This window comes from Onychomys torridus, chromosome 20, assembly GCF_903995425.1.
Source record: "Onychomys torridus chromosome 20, mOncTor1.1, whole genome shotgun sequence".
NCBI classification, from domain to species: Eukaryota; Metazoa; Chordata; class Mammalia; order Rodentia; family Cricetidae; genus Onychomys; species Onychomys torridus.
This window is the reverse complement of record NC_050462.1, coordinates 12,456,741-12,477,845: the sequence shown is the minus strand read 5'-3', so window position 1 is coordinate 12,477,845 and position 21,105 is coordinate 12,456,741. Positions and strand designations below refer to the sequence as shown.

The window sequence follows — 21,105 nt, the reverse complement described above, 5'->3', positions numbered from 1 at the left end:
GCAATTCATGGAGGCATCCTTATCTTTAGTGTGCAAGCGATCTGAGATGCCAACATGGCAAAATCACTGTCTTTGACTTAGAAACGTTTCCTTTGTTTGCTGCTCGTCAGCCTTTGGGGTCTTTCTGGACTTCCCTCTCCTCTTTGATGCTTCTATTGCATCCCACCCGGCAGTTGAAGGACAGAAGCAACAATCAGGCTGCCCGGCAATGTTTTCACCGTGCCACCAACTGCGAGTTAAGCTGACAAACATTTTGAGAGCTCGCCCCATTTCATTCACAGCAGGATGGCAGGTAAAAGCATTTCTATATTAAAATACGCATTTTGTTTCTTCAGGATTTTTTTTTTTTGTTTAATTTTTCTGGCTTGCCCATCAGGGGCAGAAATGGAAGTTGGTTGGGGATCCAATGCCTGGGGTATTTAATCAAATGCCTGGCAACTCCTGATTACAGGATACGGAAATTTCACTTTTAAGGATTACTGTGGTGGATTTTGTCAACTCAAATGGGTTCCCCCTTCTACACAGCGTGGAACTGGTCTGCTGCCATCCCACCACCCCCTAAACAGAATATAGCAGAAGAATTGCAAAATGTTTTTGTGACAACTCTTGGGTTATTAGAAACTAAATGTGTGGAGTAAAAAAATTCATTGCCTATGGATATCTGTACATAATGTGTATTATTGTTTGATCTGTGAGAGCAAGACATTGAGGTTCAATTTCACTGTGTTCTGTTAACTTATGATTTATTTCTTAAGTGGTAAGTATGAGCCACCCTCCATACTGAGTAAAGCTCACTTCATCAAGACAACATCACAAAGCAAATCATATGTTGATCTTTGACCATGTGACCTTTCACTCTGCTGTGCTAGACACCTCTAAGTTCGTGTAAATGAGAGCTTGTGGAACAAAACAAGTTGGCTTTTCTCCTTGAGCAGTAGACTTAGGGAATCCCCCCATGACTGGTGAAATGTGGATAAATAACATAAGTTTGCACTCATGCTGATTACATTTTTAAGGAAGGTTAGATCTCTATATACGAGTCACCTGGGACAAATGAAAATAATACTGTCACATTTATGGTGGGAGACTGAAGTTCTGAGATATGTCAGATTAATTTGATGAGAACATTACTCATTATGAATGAATCAAAGGTTCCCCAGCTGGTGTCCAAATTCACAGCTATTGATGTCAGTTTTACAGAGCTGCTTTTGCTGGAGTTAGCGCCTACACACAAGCTATCTTACCTTGGAGTTTTGTTGTGTAGTCTCTGAGCATCCTTTAGATATTTCTTTTTGGATTAGGTCATACCTTAAACAAAGGGTGCAGTGTAAAAATAACAGAGACTTTCCCTGAAGCTTTATAAGGCAAATTATGAATTGAAGGCCCATGGATGCCCACACTGTGAGTATGCCTAGAATCTTGTCAAAGGTCTGTGGTCCCTTCTGCTTCAGCAGTTGGACAGCTCCTCTAGCCAATTTGTCAAGGCTGACAAAAGATTTTCTATTTATAAATGTCCTGTAGGATCCACAAGGAGGGCTGGATACTCATTTGTTTTCTAAAGTAAGGCTCAGGATCAATAAGTTAAAAAGTTTTTCGGAGTTAATTCTCTGCTTGCCTCTGGCAACACCACCTTGTATATTGATCTATTCAGAAGGTAGAGAAGGCCAGCTCCACTGCACTCTGGAACTGCACTCTGGTGGGTGCACTTACTGCTGTAAGGAAAAGGCCTTACCTTTGTTTACCTGATGTGTTTGGGCTCTCAAGATAATTTTGCAGGGTAGTTGAATGTCAGGGCAAGGTTTGGAGTGATAGAATGCAAATGCAATCTTTTAAAAAGTTACTATTATTATTATAATTATTCTAGTTTGTTAAATTAAAAAGTGCTAGGAAAATGTCTTTGTTTGGAGATCAAATAGTTGAATAAAATGCAGACCATAGCATGTCCATGATGAGAAGGAGTAAAGGAGGAAAGAAGTCCCCTTCAGCTGCTGGGGTCCCCAAGGGCTCATTAGGCTGATAAGCTGTGGATGAGCTTGGAACTAAAAAGATGGACCATTGCCGTTGCTCATGTTGTATAAAGATAACAGTCCACCTTGATCTGTGTCTTTTCTAATTGTGAATCCCAGTGGTCCATGATGCAGGACAAACATGTGTGCCTTTGCTTTCATGAATTGTGCATATCTTTCAGGAAGTAATAAAAACAGAAGGGGAGGGTGACTTCAAGGTCTTGGGGGTGTTGCCCCAAAGTGGGACATTTCAAATTTGGAGTTTGGATTTGGCCTTCTGTTTTAGTTTTATCATGTGTACTTCATTGCTTAAAAAAATATTTCAATGTCTTTCTCTTTGAGTAAAGCTGGTGTTTAAAATAAGCTTGCTATACCTTCCCCTCTGGACCCTGATGGACCTTTTTGGAATGTCTCCTGTGTTCCATCAGATAGTTTAATGCCCAGCATCCTAGCACACACATCAGACACTTATTTAAGTTTGAAAAATACAGACTGGAAAAACATGGAGTTATGAACCACGAATGGGCAAACAATGGATGACTTGTAAATGATGGTCACAGACCTGAACCTATTTCTCTACACAGGGGTTTTAGGTGATGATCCTCAGAAAGTAGAAATGAGTTCCTTGTAAGTTTGCAAAAATTTATTGAACAGTTCTTTGGGGCTTTAGGAGGTTGCAGTTTTGTTATCAGTATCTTAGAGACAGGGAAACTTCTTCTTGGCTCCTCATCACTATCTTTGGCAAATGTTCCACACTTCAAGGTTCTATTTTCTTTTCACTTTTGTCCTCTGAAAATTAACTGCTATGTTTGATTTCTTGGTTCAAATCTTGTGTACATGGATTGTGTTAAACCAGAAGAATGGAAACTTGGCATGAGGTGGGGGGGTCCTGGTTTCCTTGGTATGGAACTAGAATGATGGTATGTGTGCCTGTGTGTCTGTATGTGCATATGTGTGTGTGTGTATCTGTGTGTCTGTCTGTGTGTATGTGTTTGTACGTGCATATGTGTGTGAATGTGTGTGTGTGACCCAAAGAGAACATTGCTCATTAACATGTGCACACATGTACTGGTTAAACTAGAATTGACATTCATAGTTTGAATCCTTGTTCTACTCATTAGCTCTATGAAGATTTTTTCAACCTGCTTCCTTGCCTATAAAATGAGGATATTCACCAGCACTCTCATAATGTAGCAATAGAAATTAAATAGTACAGTGAACCTAAGAACAATGCTTAGTGTGTGGTTAAAGGTCAGTAACATCAATAATTATCTTTCAGGTGGCTAGTATTTATTTTGTGCCTGCATGCACACATATAACCCATATACACATTTTCAACATAACACATTATTATTCAGAGCATTCTGGCTAATCTTTAGGGGCAATCATGAAAAGGCACTGCTTGCCCTCAGCATTGGCATCTTCCAGTGAGCAGGTGCGTCCTCCTCTTACTCAGTTGCAATGCCCAATGCCCTGCCTCTCTGTCCCTCTTTGCTGGCAGAGCCTTTCAAGTCAGAACCCATGGTTCACCCACACAAAGGTGTGCGTGACTGAAAACATTTGCTGGGCTGCCCTTAGAAAGGTCACTGACCTCTTCTTGGGGATCAAGTACTGAGCCGAGAAGATTGTCGGCACAGGCAGCAGCTGGAGAAATTATTCCAACAGTGCAGTCTCTGCCTGCCCTCTGGAGTGCTCCCCAGAGTTTGGATGGTTAACTGGGCCAAGGGGTGAGGTTAGTTCAGCTGCTGAAGGTGCCTGCTGGGCTCTCTGTGGGGTTCGTCCAACATCCTCAAAGGCAACCTCTCTCTAAGCCTGGGGCCATTTAGGAATGTCTGTCAGCGTCTCCATTTTTTTAAAACCCCAGTTTTCATTTATGGCTATGGGCTTTGAATCTTGCTATGCCTTAGACACAAGCTGTAGCCTTTTGAACAGCTTTCCCAATATTCTCCTTCTTGTTTGGATGCATTTTTTTCTACCAATATCCTATCCATATATTTCTTCTTACTTGTCCATTGTATTTTTCTCACAAAGGTTTGTATTCAAGGCTGAAAGCTTTTCATTAGTCAGACGGTATTTCTGATACTTTCTTCTGATATAGTTTCCTTTATCTTTTATGAAAACTTGGAGGAAGATTGAAGATATGAAATGTTCCAGTTTAAGGTACACCCTCACTAGGGATTCATGTTTCAACAACTTTGTAATTTCTCTTGGATGTGTGTGCAGTAAGTAAAGAATTCTAGAGTAACCATGTTACAGGATGCCACAGAAAAGCCCTTCCAAGAAATGGAGGGATTAAAAGAGAGATAACCCTGTCTAGTTTGGCTAACTGCCTTGTTTTCCCATGGGATGGGACTAAAAGGACGGGCCCACAGTTTGTAAGAACCAATCAGATCACTGCATTTTGTCAACATTGCAGTGGTACAGACATTTTTCTTAGTCTTTTTAAATGCAATGCACAGCCTTTGACCCTAGGCAGAGGGAGATGGTTCTCTGTGAGTTCAAGGCCAACCTGGTCTACAGAGTGAATTCCAGTCTAGTCAGGACTATACAGTAAAACCCTGTCTCAAAAAATTTTTTTTTTCTATATCAACTACCCTATCAATGAGTTTTGTTCTAAGAGAGATCTTGAAGAGATGCAGTGTATTTAACAGCTTGTAAAAATTAGATGGCTTTGTGTCTCCATAAATTCCCTACATGGGCCAGCGGAGCTCTTCTGTGGTATCCTGTAATGTAGCTGCCAATGGCTACCTATAACTCCTTTATTTAGCACACAGACATCCAAGAGGAGAATCTTCTCAGAAGTATGCAGGACACATGTCCAGTTAGAAACAGATGATATACCAGGGTCCCGAGCATTGTGCATTGCCTACTGAGGTTCAGTGTCCAGATTTGCGTTAAGGCCACAAAATATGCTATTTTCAGAATGTCCTGCACAAATGAGAAAATATGAATGTTAATTCTACTGAATACTTGCTATATATGACACTTATAATAATAATAATCATTGTTATGTAACAATAATAATAGTAGTCATAGTAGTAGCTAATTTGGGGTTTTTACTGGGCACTAAACAGGCACCAGTTTATACAAGCTGTTTGAGTTTCTAATGTAACTTGTAACATTTACATTATTGTCTGCTGTACAACTGAGGAAATGAATTCCAAGAGCAGTGCTTATTAAGTATACCCCAAAGACTCTGATATACAGATATCCTTTTGTGTATTCGACAGTTAAGGTCACAGAACACTCAAGTCACTTGTCTTCATGGCTCACTGTGGAAGAGCTAGAATGCCTGAGGTTACTCTGTACCTCACATGCCATCCTGGGTATTGGAATTCCTAGGGAGGACCTTTCATTATTTTTTATCTTGTTTTGTTTCCTATTGTCTCTAATAAAATTCACCATAATTTGATACTTTCTTCAAATAGAATAAAGTGAAATTACTAGAAAAATAAAATGACAAAACAACTTTTTAAGAATTGAATGATAATAACTTTTATACATTGTATATGTGATGTTTCTTTTTATTTTTTGGTGAAAAAAATTTCATACAATGTATTTTGATCATGTTTTTCCCTCCCCCAATTCCTCCAATATCCTCCTCATCTCCTTATCCAATGGGAAAAGATCTTTACCAATTATACATTTGATAAAGACTTGCTAACTAAAGCATATAAGAACTAAAAAACCTGAACATCTAGAAAACAAGTAATCCAATTAACAAGACGGCTTATACAACTAGGCAAAGAGTTCTCAAAAGATAAAACACAAATGGCTGAGAGGCACTTATAGAAACGCTCAACATCCTTAACCATCAGAGAAATGCAAATGAAAACCACTTTGAGATTCTATCTTACCCAGGTCAGAATGGTAAAGATCAATACAACAAAGGGTGTAGATGTTGGTGTAGATGTAGGGAAACCTGAACAGTCATTCATTGCTGGTGAGAGTGGTACAGCCGCTATGGAGATCAGTGTGGCAGTTCCTCAGGAAGCTGAGATCTATCTCAGGAACCACCTATACAACTCTTTAGATGGGCATATACCCAATGGTCTTACTTTTAATATTTATAGCAGAGGCCTTGGGTTATACCCAGGTGGGAAATGAATAAAAAATACAATTAGAAGTCACTGTCCCTGTTTTTTTTTGTATTATTTTATTTAACCAAAATTAAATAGAATGTCTTAACAATATACCCTTAAGAATTAAACTCATTTTGTGTGATATGTATCTAATATGAAAGCCTACTGTCTCATCATCCACATAACCAAGGAATGAAGTCCCCATTAAATTAGTTCCTATGAGATAATAGAGATACCACTGTACTGGAGCTATATAGCTTTTTTTCTCTGGAGGACTGGCTCAGTGTTGTGCTGATTAATTAACATTATTTCCCACTGCATTTAGGGAGGTTCAAGAAATTCAAAGAAGAAGATAACAAAGACAGGAAAGCAAACATGGTAGGTTTTTTCTACAGCGATGGGAGACATCCTCTCCTTCTGTGATTTGCTAGACCAAACAAGATACTTTAACATCTGTTCCCTTTGTGCCATTCCTGAAACAAATCTCAAAATAAATACAAAGGTGGATAAATAGGTAAACCATCTTTCCCGGGGGATTGTGGGAAGCAGGTAGTAGGGCAGGTACCAATGTTCATTCCATCTACAGAATTATGTACAGAAAATTGATGGGAAGAAAAGGGTGATTAAACAAACAAACAAACAAAGGTCAAAGACTCGTGTTTATGTTTATCTAGCAGCAACATGCCCTAGATTTTAAGCCAAATCTTAGTTTCTTTTGACCATGCTCAACCTTCTGAGCACACCACTGATGTCTGTAGTGTTGTGTTATGGGTATTGATGCTGGCTTGGAGGGCCTTTGTTTTTCTTGTTTTTTGTTGGTTTGGTTCTTTGAGACAGGTTCCTGCTATGTTGACCAGGCCTTGAACTTATGGCAATATTTCTGCCTCTGTCTCCCAGGGCCTCCTCAGTACTGTGGTTACGTGTCTGTACCACCATTGCCAAGGCTGTTCTGAGTCTTAGAAAAGCTTCAAGGAAGAGACAGCTGATCCTAGTTCTGTTTGGACCCTTCATTGTGCTTCATGCATTACATTCATGTCAGTGTAGAGCTTCTTCTGCAGTCAGAGAAGGTAAAAATGATGTTCAAAGATATATAGGGACCTTAGTTTGTCCTTATAATGGAGCCTTTGCCAATCATTATGTTGGCCATTTCAGGCACCTTGAAATTCACATGCATTCTCTTTCTTAAGCATTGCTCTACTATGAGATCTAATCTGTGATTCAAACTGAGTTCACACAATGATATACTGATTGTGTGTGTGTTTATGGGGCACCCAGTCTATATTAACAAATCTGGTGGCAGTGGTGTGGAGTGGGGGGAGACATAATTGTGAACACTTATATGGATAGGATATCAAGACAGATTTAGAGCATCATAGTCCCTGCTGTAGTCAAAAGACTGACTGTCCCTATGAATATAGAAGTGATAACAAACTTGGGTGGTTAGAGTCAGGAAATGTTTCAGCAAAAGGTTGACATTAACCAAAATATGAAAAAAAATTAACAAGTTGTCTATGATCATCCAGAGATTCTTCATTCACATCCTCTTCCTGGGACCATCTCTCAGTCTCTCAGCACAGGGCTATATTTTCATGTTGTTTTCCTGCACCTGTGTATCATGTTCTGTAAAACACCTAAATACTCAGTGTGGCTGAAAGTAAACTGTGTGTTTGGCATCAGAGGTCCATAGGAGAAAGCACATGTGAGCCAGCATTTAACTTAACAACCACAAGTTTATGCAGTTTTCTCCTTTTCTCCCCTTAAAAAAAAGATTGCAGGGTCTGGAGAAAGTGTGATTCAGTGGTTGACTACCAGCCTATCATGTGAAAGATCTTAGGTTCCACTCCCAGCAATGTAGATGAGAGATTAAAAAAATAATAATAAGGAAGACAGAAAAAGAAGAAAATAAATAAGAACTTCATGAAAAAACTAAGTTCACGCTGCTAACCACCAGTCAGACAGGGTCCAGAAAGAGAAGAGATGTTTAACTAACACATGCCCACATGAGCCAGTGAGGCTACTCATATATTTGTTATATACAAATGAGGCATCCGTGGATCCACACAGAATTGAAAAATCACTCATAAACACCAACACTGCAGAAATGCCAGTTGCAGAGTGAAGGCAGCAAAACTCTGTATATGCCAAGAGGGGGCTTGGGTGGATATCAGATGTCACTGACGTAGCTCAGTTCTGACACACATTCCATCCCCATCCAGAAGGCCGCATGTTTCACATGAATAGAGTTATACAGGAGATGGTGCTGATAAACAGTTCTTCATAAATGTCAACTGCTCTTTGTGAAGATAGGTTGTCACTGTTAAAATGGCTTTGCTTTTAAAACAAAACCTTGGCATTGTCTTGGGCCAAAGCTTTTAAAGATTTCAAGTTAAAGCTAGGAATTCAGATATATATGTAAACATATTTGGATGTTTGTTTGTCTAGTTCAAATATGAACATGATATGGGTCAATGGGAAATGCATACATACATACATACATAAAGACAGACAGACAGACAGACAGACAGACAGACAGACACACACACACACACACACACACACACACACACACACACAGTACGAATTATAACCAACCAGTAGACTATGCCCTTGGGTACATATGAATAAGGGAAAGTCAGTCATATATCCCAATCATTTGAACTGAGTGTCAGTGTCATAATAATGAACAATACTCTTTTGTATACAAAAAGAACATGGAACTAGAATCCTGAGTCGTGTGGGTGGCAGATTTTATGCTCCTTGTCACTAGACAGCTAAGACATTTTTCCTCACTAAAACCTGCTTACTTTCTCATCTTTTCCCCCTTATCTATAAAGTTTAATGCAATCCTCAGAGTCAGATTTGCTGACTTCAGAACTGAATATGCCACTCCCTTATTAAAAAATTCAGGGGGCTCCTTCACACACTGCCACAGACTCCAGATCAGAGCCAGTGCACGTCCATGGTTTGTGACTTCCTCCTCGCTCATCCTGCCTGTTCGTTCTGCTTCACATTTCCATGTGAAATTGACCCTTCTGAAACTCATTTTTTTTTTTTTCGTGATTCTCAATACTTAGCAGTTCTTTCAAACCACACACACACACACACACACACACACACACACACACACACACACCACTACAACACTTACAGTTATTTTTAATGGAGTTCTGGGAATTTTAAGATGAGCAAGAAATGCAAAACTTGTTGTTTGTTATTATGCCTCAATCTTGTTAAGCTATACTGAATCTTAAGCTAACTGGAAGTCAACATAAGTACCTGATTATGAATGCATAGACATTCATTTGAATAATGAAGCTTAATCTAAACTTTAAAGACCAGTTTTCTTAAAATCTGCTTCTTATCTCAGCATTTACACCATGGCATTAACACATTGACCTGAAATTATTATCATTGCATAGCCTTTCCTTTTGCATTTCTGCTTCTCAACTCTTTACTGGGTAGAGGAGCTGGTGTTTGTTTCGCACCAGCCGTGGATGCCTTGACCCATAAGAGAATGAATCCGATCATGAGGAAGTGTGTCACCCCACAGTTGGCACCTTTGTCATTTTTAAGGGATCTGTAGAATGGAGAGCATGCCAATACATGGTGGAGCAAAAAGGACTTAGACAGGAGCCATAACAGAGAACCAAGCAAAAATGGATGTTATGATGAGTGGGGCCCCAGGGTCAAGGTTCACTCAGTTACAAGTAGTGAAAGACAGGCTGAAGTGGCATCAGGCTTTGGTGAGAGACAAAGTTTATAGTTATCTCGGAAAGAGTGAATTAGTGGAAAGGGATGGAATAAGGACATGATGAGGAAACTGAGTCAGCAGTGGTAGGCAGCTTATGGACTCCACTAGTCCGGTGTTGAGGTCAAAGAAGGAGAGTGGGTGGTTACTGCAAGAGGTGCTAGGACCAAAGGAAGACTTTTGAGAAGTCGGGCTGCTCCAGAGAGAGCTGCTTGGAAGGAAATAGAAGCAGAAGAGACACACGTTGCCTACACAGCTACTTAGAGCTAGAAGAGGGTTCTTAGAGGAAAATGAGGCTACCTCCCTCTTCCAAGATGGGAGGAGAGAAGCTAAATGTGTCAGTGGGTAAACTGAATTGAAATCTACCTCTAAGTTTCATTGGTACTCTGACAGTAAGAAGCAAGATGGCCATCAGTGCACTGACAGAGCTCTACAGATACGTGTGTAGCATCTGCTTTGAAGACCAGCACAGAGCAGGGAGCAGAGGAGATGCAAATGGAGGCATTCCTTAGTAGCAGTATAGTGTCACACTAAGAGCCAAGGCCAACTCCTGTGGTGACAGCCTCTAGCCAGGACTTCACTCTTCTTGGCATCATTGAGTAGCTTGGGATCAGGAGTTGAGAAGAGCTTTGTTCAGTTTACCCAGAAGGTTGGCAGAAGGACAACGGGGCAAAACATAAACCCATGAACAAAGCAAGGCAGAGGGCCCGGTAGGCAGAGACACAATAATGGCTTGCCCTGCTTTTTCCTGCTCCACTCTCAGAGGTGTAGGCAGAAAGACTTAATTTATTCCAAGGCAGCTTTAAAAGACAGCAAATATTTAGACAGGGATCAACTTTTCTTTTACTGGATTCTTCATTGTGTAAGGCAACATCGGCGAAGCAAGGCAAGAGTCTCTGGCATAGATTCCCTGAGATGCTGTAGTAAAATGAATTCTCAGGAAGTTCGTCTTATGAACGGGGTTTTAACTGGGGGATCATTAATCCTTTACAGTAGCAGCTATGTCTGTAATGGCTTGTGTCTCCCATTGTATTTAGTGTATATGAGATAATAAGGGCTGACCTCTGGGGAGAGATCATTACAGACTCATTTATGAAGGATCCACCATGGGCATACAGATCTACTCCATTGTTATCTGAAGTCTAGCCTTTAATTTGCTGCCATCAAAATTGGCTGGTCTGCCTTCACGTAGAAAAAGACTTTCCCTTCATACCTTCTGTGAGATGTGATACAGTGTGGGGGGATGCTGAACTTGCTGGCCCCATTCTGCTCTCAACCACTTAAATCCAAGTACAGCACTTTGCATCTCAGGGCCCCAGTGACATATGCATAAAAATAACAGTGTTTTTCTCCATATTCCAACTGAGAGCCTGCCACATGGGAAAAAGGATCCAATAATTATATCCCCACAGGTGAAAAATCCAGGGCACCTTCTCTCTCTCTCTCTCTCTCTCTCTCTCTCTCTCTCTCTCTCTCTCTCTCTCTCTCCTCCCCAGCCTTCTACCCCACCCCTCTCCCTTCCCCTTCTCTCCCTTCCTTTCTCATATTGAATGAGGTCAGAATATTCTAGAAATAAATATTCGTCAGGCCAGGCATCACTTCCTTATCCATCACTATGTGCCCTGCACAGGTCCAGAAGCTGCTCCATTGTGTTCCTGGTACAGCAAAGTTTCATTCACTTGTTTAGCCAGCCAACAGGTATTTGTCAAGAGCCTGCTATGGTATAGATATCTTTCTAGGTTCTGCAGCCTTCTGCGAACGTAAATAGCCCTGTACTGCTATTTTTAATCTCAAGTGACTGAGGCTTTGTTTTCCAATTTGACTTACCAATTAGACGAGGAGGCTCATAATTCATTTGGTCGAATCCACACCATCTACTATCGTGTGGGGCACAGAGTGGGTAGTCAATAAAACTTTGGGGATAAGTTAATCAGGAGCTAATGCTTTATTATCATGCACATATACTCATTTCTACTCTGAGACTTATAATAGAGAACACATATTTAAGGATGAACTCATATAACTCCCCATACTGTTGAATATAAAGACATTCATTTAATTGGCTGAATCTTTTCCCCATGATTTAGTAAATGGAAACAACTATGTAATTCTGGTGGAAGTTTCTAGTCAAACTTCCACCAGAAGCATTATGAGAGCACCAGCAATTGGTGAAGGTGTTATGAAATTCTGGTCATAAACATGAGAGGCAGATGAAACGCACATTAAAAAATAAGATCTCCAGTTCTCATTGTTGTCGTCTAATAAGTGATTTTCGATGAGTCACTTCTTTGTTTTGTAATTGAGCGAGTCATTAAACGAAATGAGCGCCCACAGCTTTGTCAAAGATAAAGATGGGCTATCACTCACCGTTACTGAATAAGAAAAGTTCCATGATTGTTAAAAAGCTCCTGTACATTGTATATTCACAATAACATTTTTCAAAGACCCGATTATTCCATTTCTCTCAGTACACAATTATTCCATCTGAAAGGGGCATTTTCGCCAAAATGGCTGTTGCTTGAATTCCTTGGTTAGAATCCCCTTGAACTTTTTTTCACACCATGAGTTACTTGCTGCAGAGGAATAGGTGAAATCAATATTAATCAGGAATGTTCACTCTTTGTGACACCCACCAGTACCACAGTTGGACAAAGGAGACAGCTAAGCTGCTTCAGTGAAATGAAAAGGAAATGGTTGATATTTTAATTTATCACTGGTCTATTGGCATCATTTCCATCAGGCAAGTATATAGGTATTTTTTTTTATTATTGCAGCATTTTCTATTTTTCTGTTTGAATTTTGGGGAAATTTTATGTCATCTCTTCATGATGACAGATAAAAATTTCCAGGAAAGGCTTTCCTCCCTGCTCTTTGCCACAACACCTTTTAAGTCTCTAAGAAAGAAAGATCGTCTGGACTTAGTGAAAAGAATGTAGAATTTGAATCCTAAGACACCTGACCTTGAATGTTTTCCATATTACCCTGTCTTACTGTGTCTCATGGTCTCCTACAGGAATGGGTTCTATTTAGAAGATTGAATTAAATAGCTAATTACAAGTTTAAAGTCGGAGTAAATTAACCTGGAGACAGTGGTGTTTACTTTGGAGCTGAAAACAGCAATGATTCTCAGCCTGTGGATCACAGCCCCTTTGTGGGGTGTCAAACAATCTTTCACATCAGACCTCCTGCATAGCAAGCATTTACACTGATTCATAGCAGTAACAAAATTATAGTTATGAAGTAGCAACAAAAATAATTTTACAGTTGGGGGGTCACCACAACATGAGGAACTGTATTAAAGGGTCACAATATTAGGAAGATTGAGAACCACTGTTCCATAGTGTGACAAATTTAAAGTAACTCAATCCGTGCTGGATGGCTAGCCCAACCAGGACATTCTTTTTTGCTCAACCCCTTACCAGTTACATATTTTAGTGCAATGTCAGCTATTGGAACACCTCGTCCAAACCAGCAAGACAATATTTAGCACATCCAAAACCCTTATTTGGATTTTCAGGCACCGATTTCCCAAGTAGAGAACATGAGAAACCTGCCTTGTCTGTACGTAGTGTGTAAGGAAACTTGATAGGTTGTGTCCAGCCAAGAGTCAGGAGGAACTGTACTTGACCTTTGAGGGTCCAATCTAAAGGACAAGTAATAGATCCAGTTTCTGAAGTTATAACAGAGGACTAGAATTCATGAATAACTTTTTTTTAAATGGTAAATTTTTATAGCCTAAGACCAAGAATCTTCTAATCTCAAGAGTTATTCTGTAAACAAGATGTCTCAGGGAAGATGTCACCAAGTTCGTTTTTTGATGATGGTAATTGAGTAGAAGCCAGAATAACATGGTCAACGGTATGTCTGAGTAGAAATTGGCCTGCGTGTACCTGAAAGTCTCCACGTTTCTAAGATCATTTTTGCTGTATAATGTGTTGTTTCTCAAAACTCAGAGACCACATAATTAATTGATTGATTGAGTCATTGATTAACTAATTAATTCTGTCTATATGGATTGTTTGCATATGTATGCATGCATGCACATCCTTATAGAGGTCAAAGGACAATTTCAGGGGCTATACCTGTAGGTACCATCTACATTTTGTGTTGTTTTTGAGATAGTTTCTCTTGCTAGCTTAGAATTTACCAATCAAGCTAGACTGCCTGCCAGTGAGCTCCAAAAATTTGCTTATCTCTCCTCATCTAGCTCTTGGGAGGTGAAGCAAGTGTTATCGCACCCAGACTTTTTGCATAGGCTTTGGTTTTCAAACTCAGATCTTTGTTCTTTTATAACAAGCATTCTACTGACTGCACCATCTTTACAGTCCCCAGAGCCAACAAATTTTCAAATAAAAATATGCCTGCCTAAAGGTAGTGACATTTCAGGTTTTGCAATTTTAAAATTGTTTATCTGTCCAGCCGATTTTACAGAAAAATAAAATGAACTTTTTCTTATTTACCAGCATTGTTAAAAAAAAAAAAAAAGATATGTAATCCATGAATTTCACCTCTTTTTTTTTTTTTCAATTTTAAATGGTGAACCTCTGAGATTTGACTGTCTAAATCCATTTTGGGGGGGTCAGGATTAGAAATGACAGGTTATTCTAATGACCAAGTATTAATTTTTATGGCATATCCATGTATTTCATCAGCAACCCCTTCAGCGAATTTTCTGGATTTCGATTAGTTTGTCCTAGACTCTTGGCAAGCTGAATTTCTCTAATAGTTTTCAATTCATTGCATTAAAGGCCTGTTCAGCCTTGGATGATATATTGATTTTTTTTCCTCAGCAAAGTGACAAATACCATTTTCATGACCATAATAGAGATTGATTATATTTTATGGAACACACACGGTGAGAGAGCTGATCTCAGTGAGGCGAACATGGGCCTTACTGAAATTAAATAAAATATGAATTAATAATGAAGTTAATGAATCCTTCTGTTGATGATGAGGTAGAAAGGGTGTTTCAAGAAAAAAAATGTGAAGTTCTGTGGCAGGAGGGAGACACAATGCAGAAGTAGACGAGCATCGGTGTTTGCAAAGGTGCTGCTTTTGTCAAAACTTTTAAGCAAGTTAGTAGTCGCAGCCTTCAAAGCTCAAGCTCTGACTGGTAGCCTCCAGCCTACGTGAGCATGCGTGCATTAGAACAGAAGTAAATCATGATCAACGGAAAGTTAATTTGAAAGGTTACAAGCCTCTGGGGAGTAGTCGATTTTCTGATGTAATTTAGGCAACTTATATTTAAAATTCAACTGGCTTCATTTTTGCTCTAATTTTTTAATAGTTAGGATAGGGCTAGACCAAGCATTAATATGTTTTAATTATTCTGCCTCGTTGCTCAGTGCTCTTTAATTTAACATCTTGGAGGTATGGCTTATATCATAAAACATGCATACCTTGACATTGGCTTAAATTATGTAGAACACTGGGGAGGGGATGAAGAGATGTTAGAAGCAAAGAGTTAGTATTTAAGATGATGGGGGAAAATGTGGTAGAGGTAGAAACATTGCCAGGAGATATCACAGCATTATTTTCTCTGAAAAAGAACGAAAGAAATCAATCTATGTCTGCTTAGGACTGTACCTATTCATCTGTCTTCTATCTTCAACTAGCATTGTACCCAATATACATCATATAGTACAAGCCCCCAAATATCTGCTAAATGTACAGACTTTCCTGATAGTGGACTGAATGGATGTTCTAGAAAAGCAAGTACACTGTTACATGAAAGTACATAACAGACAGCACATACTCACGTTAGCATTCATTTATAGAAATATGGGAGATGGTTAGCAAGTACAGAAGTAAGGTAAGGAGACATCAGGACACACATACTATTAAAATCCATGCAGTGATAATCTCAAATTCTGAAAAAAAAATCTGTGTTATTGTGAAATGATATTCAAGATAAACCATTGATTTGAAAGAACAAATTAGACTGAAATAAGTCATCTGACTTTAAGGTAAACAGAGACATATTCCTGGGTGTGTTTCTGACTGAGCCTTAGTTTTCAGAAAATTCTCCATTAACAAAGCACAGAGTAAGCAATGTGTCTTCGGCTACTAATATGTGCATGGAATACTGCATGTTATGGTTCTCATTTTCATCAACATATGATGCAGCGTGACAAACCCCAGGAGTGGGATACATGGAGAAAGAGGGGCCTCAGTGAAGCTGAGAGGTATTTAAATACCCACAGAAAGTCCAGGAGGAAGTGTCAGGGGTATTTTCTTTGGATTCCTAGACTTTCTGAAAGTCAGGCCAATTTTACGGGAGACATATGGATTTCCATTTGTTATAGATTTGTGGCTCAATCTTCAGAATCCAGATTTGGCTATTTCCTTTATCATATGTTTAGAGACATCTGTGATATTACTTTTTCATTGTCTTCAATGTTCTAATTTTACATTTATAGGAGAAAAATTTTATGCAATGACTTAATGAATGAAGAATACTTGCTCAAGTATGCCCACATTTTAAAATATGACTTTAAAAGTAATGTACATAAAATAATAATGTTGAGGCAGTGTGCTTATTGTGGACCTACCCTGTGGAATCCTGAAATTGTAGCTTTTTTTTCCATGTTACCTGATTAGAGTTGGTAAAGCTGTTCCTTGTCTGGAGCAGCCAGTAAGAGATCTGTATATCAGCTGTGCTATTGTATTAAAACATTTGAAAGACTGACTTAATTCATGTCATAATTATTTGGTAATTTAGCTTTTTCTGCATGTTTCTTAACATTAGAATTACACTAAACTCTGATTAAAATCCTCTGCTTGAAAATGTTAAAAAAAATGAGAATTTCATGGGAGAATTAAATTTTTTATGAAAATATTTAAATTCTCAAAGATATTTTTCTGATCTTAAAAAATTCATAAATTAGCTATGTTGCTTTAAAAAATTGTTATGATGAATATAGAAAAGGGTCCTTCTTGCTCAGTGTAGAGTTACTGATTTCAATGGTGTCACCCTTTTCAGAATGAATTGCTGTTAAATGCTCCCTGTTTGAGTCACAGTATTCTATGGGAACCTGAAATTGAACCACGTTAAGTCAAGGAATGAGTGGAGGGCAGTCTTAGCCATCAAATGATAACATGGCAGAATTTAGTCTAAGAATTCAGACACCATATGTAGGTATTTAATTCATATTCTATTTCTTGAGAATTGTAAACACAAATTCTATTCTATCAATGAAAAGATAGAATAATTAAGATAAAAGGATCTTTGTAATGTAGAAGTCAGTATGTGTATCTATTAACTTTTCTAAGTGATTTTTAAAGGCTGTAATTGCATTAAAATATGAGGCTTTAATTAAGCAAAAGGAACAGGTGCCAAATTCCCCTTCTAAGTACCATCTTTGTGGCCTTATTGTCAGAAGTTTTTAAAAAATCTTTAATGAGCATTTAATTTGTTTTCAAATAGCTATACATTTTTAAAGTACTTGAAAGTTGACATGTGAGGGGTTTTTTTTTGCCTTTTAAGTTCCCCTTTTTAAACAAGAGCATGTGTTCATGTTTTAAAAAATTAAAATAATATTGCAGCATGTAAATTGCAGTGGCAAGTCTTGCTATTGTCCCATTCTCCATGTCCACTGTGAATGGAACGTTTTCTGGAAACTAAGGTTCAAACATCAATAGTCTCAAGAACACATCCCTATTTACCTGAAAAGCTAGATGACATATTTCAATCTCATTTGCTCTTTCAAATTAGTGGTTTATGTCAAGTATTGTTTAGATTTTAATAGTATGCATGTCCTGGTTGTCTCCTTACCTTGCTTCTGAAGTACTTGCTAATTGTCTCCCATGTTACATGTATGTGTAACTTCAATTACCTGTCAGTCGTATACTGTCATGTCACTCTACAGCTGCTCTTCGAAAAATGGGTCATGTGCGCTGTTTATCATTTATTATACAATGGTACTCTCAAATGACTTGAAATGCTAGATCACACTACACCCCCATCAGTAGATACGAGTTGTTTCCTTCCAGAATCTTCACTAGTACTGGGTATTACCTCTTTTCTGAAACAATGTGACAGTATTGTGGATGCTCTCCCATTTTTTTTTTCTAATGGTCACCCACCCTAACATTTATTGGTTTGAATGGTCAGAGTTAAGTTTTGTCTCCTAAAAATGCCTGTTGAGTTAGGATTATCAGAAGCAGAACAGAAGACATCCTGTTAAAAGGCGGGTTGATGAAAGTGTTCTGCTGACATGAGTTGAACGTCAAAGTCATTCTTAAAAATAATCCAGAACATTCAAAAATAGGAAAACCCTGATGAGGTTTTGGCTTATGCTTTTAAGAAAAATGAAAATATTGATATGTACTTTGGGGAAAATAATTATTGTTACTATATACCTAAATAAAAATAAGGTGGTTTATGCTTCTTGCCCAAATTCTCTTGTCTCTCCTTCATTTCTCATCTTCCAAAATGCTCTTAAGGTTTTCTGCTGCCTCACAGAAATTAAAATAATGTATTCTGTAGATGTATTCAAACCTCTAGTCGCCATGTCTTATCTTAGATGATTTAGAGCCCCAACATCTGGAGTGGGTCTGCTAACTTGTGAGTTTGAACAGAATGTCTGGCAGGTGATTTTCGAGTCTGAATTTTGAGAAAAACTGGGAAAGAAAATTTAATTTGCTTATAGAGTATTGAAGACTCCTTGTACTGAATTCTCTGGAGGCTTTTGGGTACATTTCTCTACTCTCTAGCCAAAGAGAATCACCTACTCATTCAAAGTAGAGTCTAGTCTGTGCCATGTGTGGTCCTTCCCCTAGGAATGCTGACTCTTTTCTCTACCTGTCTCTCATTACCAAGTCCTAAGCCTAACCTCACTTCTTACATGTGGCCTCTGTGTATTTTCCACAATGCTCTACTGTTACAGGTGTCTCTTTTATCATATACATGGCATTCGGGGTTTCTCTTTTTTGCCTGTGATTCATGCATGATTCTGCTCTATGTCCCTCACCTTGTCTTATAAAGTCAACACTCTACAAATACGGTCAAATGGGGAAATGAATGCCAACAACAAACCAAAGCCTGCACTTTAACCCCACTCCTGGGAGACCATGTTGCTCTAGCTACTAATTAGATGTTCCTTATTTTGGTGGATACAATAAAAGCTAATGCTTTCCAGTTATTTGAGTGTATTAACTGCATATTTAAATCACGGAATGTTCGGTGCTTGAGGAAATTAATTCACACCAGAGTTAGAGTTTATAGATGTTATTTGAAATTTACCTTATAAAACAATGCTGGCACACACTGGTCACTCTATCTTGCTAAAGACCTAGCTTGCTTAACATTTAACTTCATCTCAGTTTTCTTCAAAGGAAACTATTTTAATGTTCAGAATTATTCTTCAGTAGTTACAAGCTAACATTGTACTAAGGTTATTAGAATAAATGACACAGGAACAGATTGCTTTAAGTATTTTTAATTCCTGGACTTCATTCTTAGGGCATGGAACATACAACATTCTTCATTAACATTAACATTCATTCTTAACATTGGAATTACACTAAACTCTGATTAAAATCAATGTTAATGAATGTTAATGAAGAATGTTGTATGATTTGTGTTGACCTTGGTAATGCATTTAAAAAACATTTGAGGTGTTGTTCATATGACTGAAAAGAATACTTTCTGAGGCTGCAAAATGAATTATATTGACCAATGTTTGTAAAGTTGACATTAAAAACAAAGCACTGTTCATTTGAGGAAGATTAAGTTCATGAGGTAGCCATATCCCAGTAAGATTTCAAGGCCCGGGGAACATTTCATCATTGATTTCCTCTTTTATTTTGAAAGTTGAACACTGGATGAGTCACCTTGGAGAAATGGAAGCAATTTATTAATTTGTCTTTTGCCAGGGAAGAAATTGTCTGGAAGAATAAAACCAAGTACACTAGACACTTTCCTTCCTTTAAAGCTGTGTGCCTTTGGCCACATTAGTGTCCTATAGCTTGGTTGAGGAGGAGCAGGTGTGAGCTTCCAAAGTGTCTTTACAAGTGACTCCATGGGGCGTCTCTCCCTTGCCTCTGCAGGACATGGTCCACCTGCTTAATCCTTATGTTTCAGTCAACCTTTCTTATTATGCAGACAGGGCTCCGAGGCTCAGCTGGCTTTTGACTCTGGGAATGAAGTGATGGGGCTCTTTGATCTTAGCTGTGTATTACATCTGCTTCATCTTTCTTCCTAATGCAGTCTTCCAAACTCCAATCCTAGCTAGCATTCCTCAAATAAACCCAAAATTATGCAACCAAATAAACAAAAACAAACATTACAATTTAAAATGCAGATTAAAAACATCATTTTTTTAAAAAAGAGTCTTTGTGGTATGGTGAGCTTTCTTGTAAAAAGAAAACAAAAGCAATCTAATTCACTACCCTGGAAGAGATGACCAGATTGGAAAGTATTTAGGTACCAACTGGTATGTATGTATCTGATGTTGTGGGGTCACATACAAAGAAAATGACAATTACCAGTCTTTGCAAGTTGATATGATAGCATAAAAGCTTATTAACATATCATATTGTGGGGGGTAAAACAGAGCCTACTTAGAGATTCTACCAACACTTATCAAAAATATTCCTTGTTTATGAGAAAGAGGAAATCTGGATTGTAGAAAAAATCATTTGAATCAGAACAAATTATACAGAGAAATCAGTTTCAGGATAAAATACCTAAAAAAAAAAAAAACCCAGATCTTCAAAACGAAAAATGTATAATATGTATGTTCTGGTATGAAGTGGAAATAGAGACATAATTGAGAAAAGAGTTATTTAGAATTATTTAGTTGTATGTTTGTTTTTTGCCATGCCTCTGAAAGCACACAGAGTGATGGCTAATTGAACTCTAAGTTATTAACTTTTGATGTGAATCACTTGGATATTGATCAAGTATTTGGGAGACTTGTATTCTTTTTACTTTTAATTCTCATGGATCTTCATTTTTCTTTAAGTATGCCATGATCTTGTGATGATAATGTAATGTCAAAGCTGTCAGAATAATTCCAGCTGAGCAAGGAATTGATGTCTCCTAAAAGCCAGAGGCCTCTGAGAGTTATGCAAATGTTTCTCTGAGAGGAAGATGGTGATGTGGCCGGCTGCCTTGTCTCCTCTGTTTAGTGCAGACTTTATCCCAACATATGTGAACTAAATCTACTGATAGCTCTTAGTGGATTGTCAGAATAGATGCTTTTCGTAGATAAACTGAAAGATAAAAAAAATATGAAGAATTTGATTCACCATCGTAATTACAATA

At 38.3% G+C, this 21,105-nt stretch overlaps 1 long non-coding RNA gene across 2 annotated transcripts in view; it reads left to right on the top strand.

Moving 5' to 3' along the window:
• Positions 1-234: 234 nt before the first annotated feature.
• The window catches only part of LOC118571048, a 60,150-nt gene continuing 39,279 nt past the window's right edge, over positions 235-21,105 (top strand). For both annotated transcript variants that reach the window (XR_004943284.1, XR_004943283.1), the window contains exon 1: positions 235-292. This is a non-coding gene — a long non-coding RNA (uncharacterized LOC118571048). The remainder of the gene's footprint in view (positions 293-21,105) is intronic.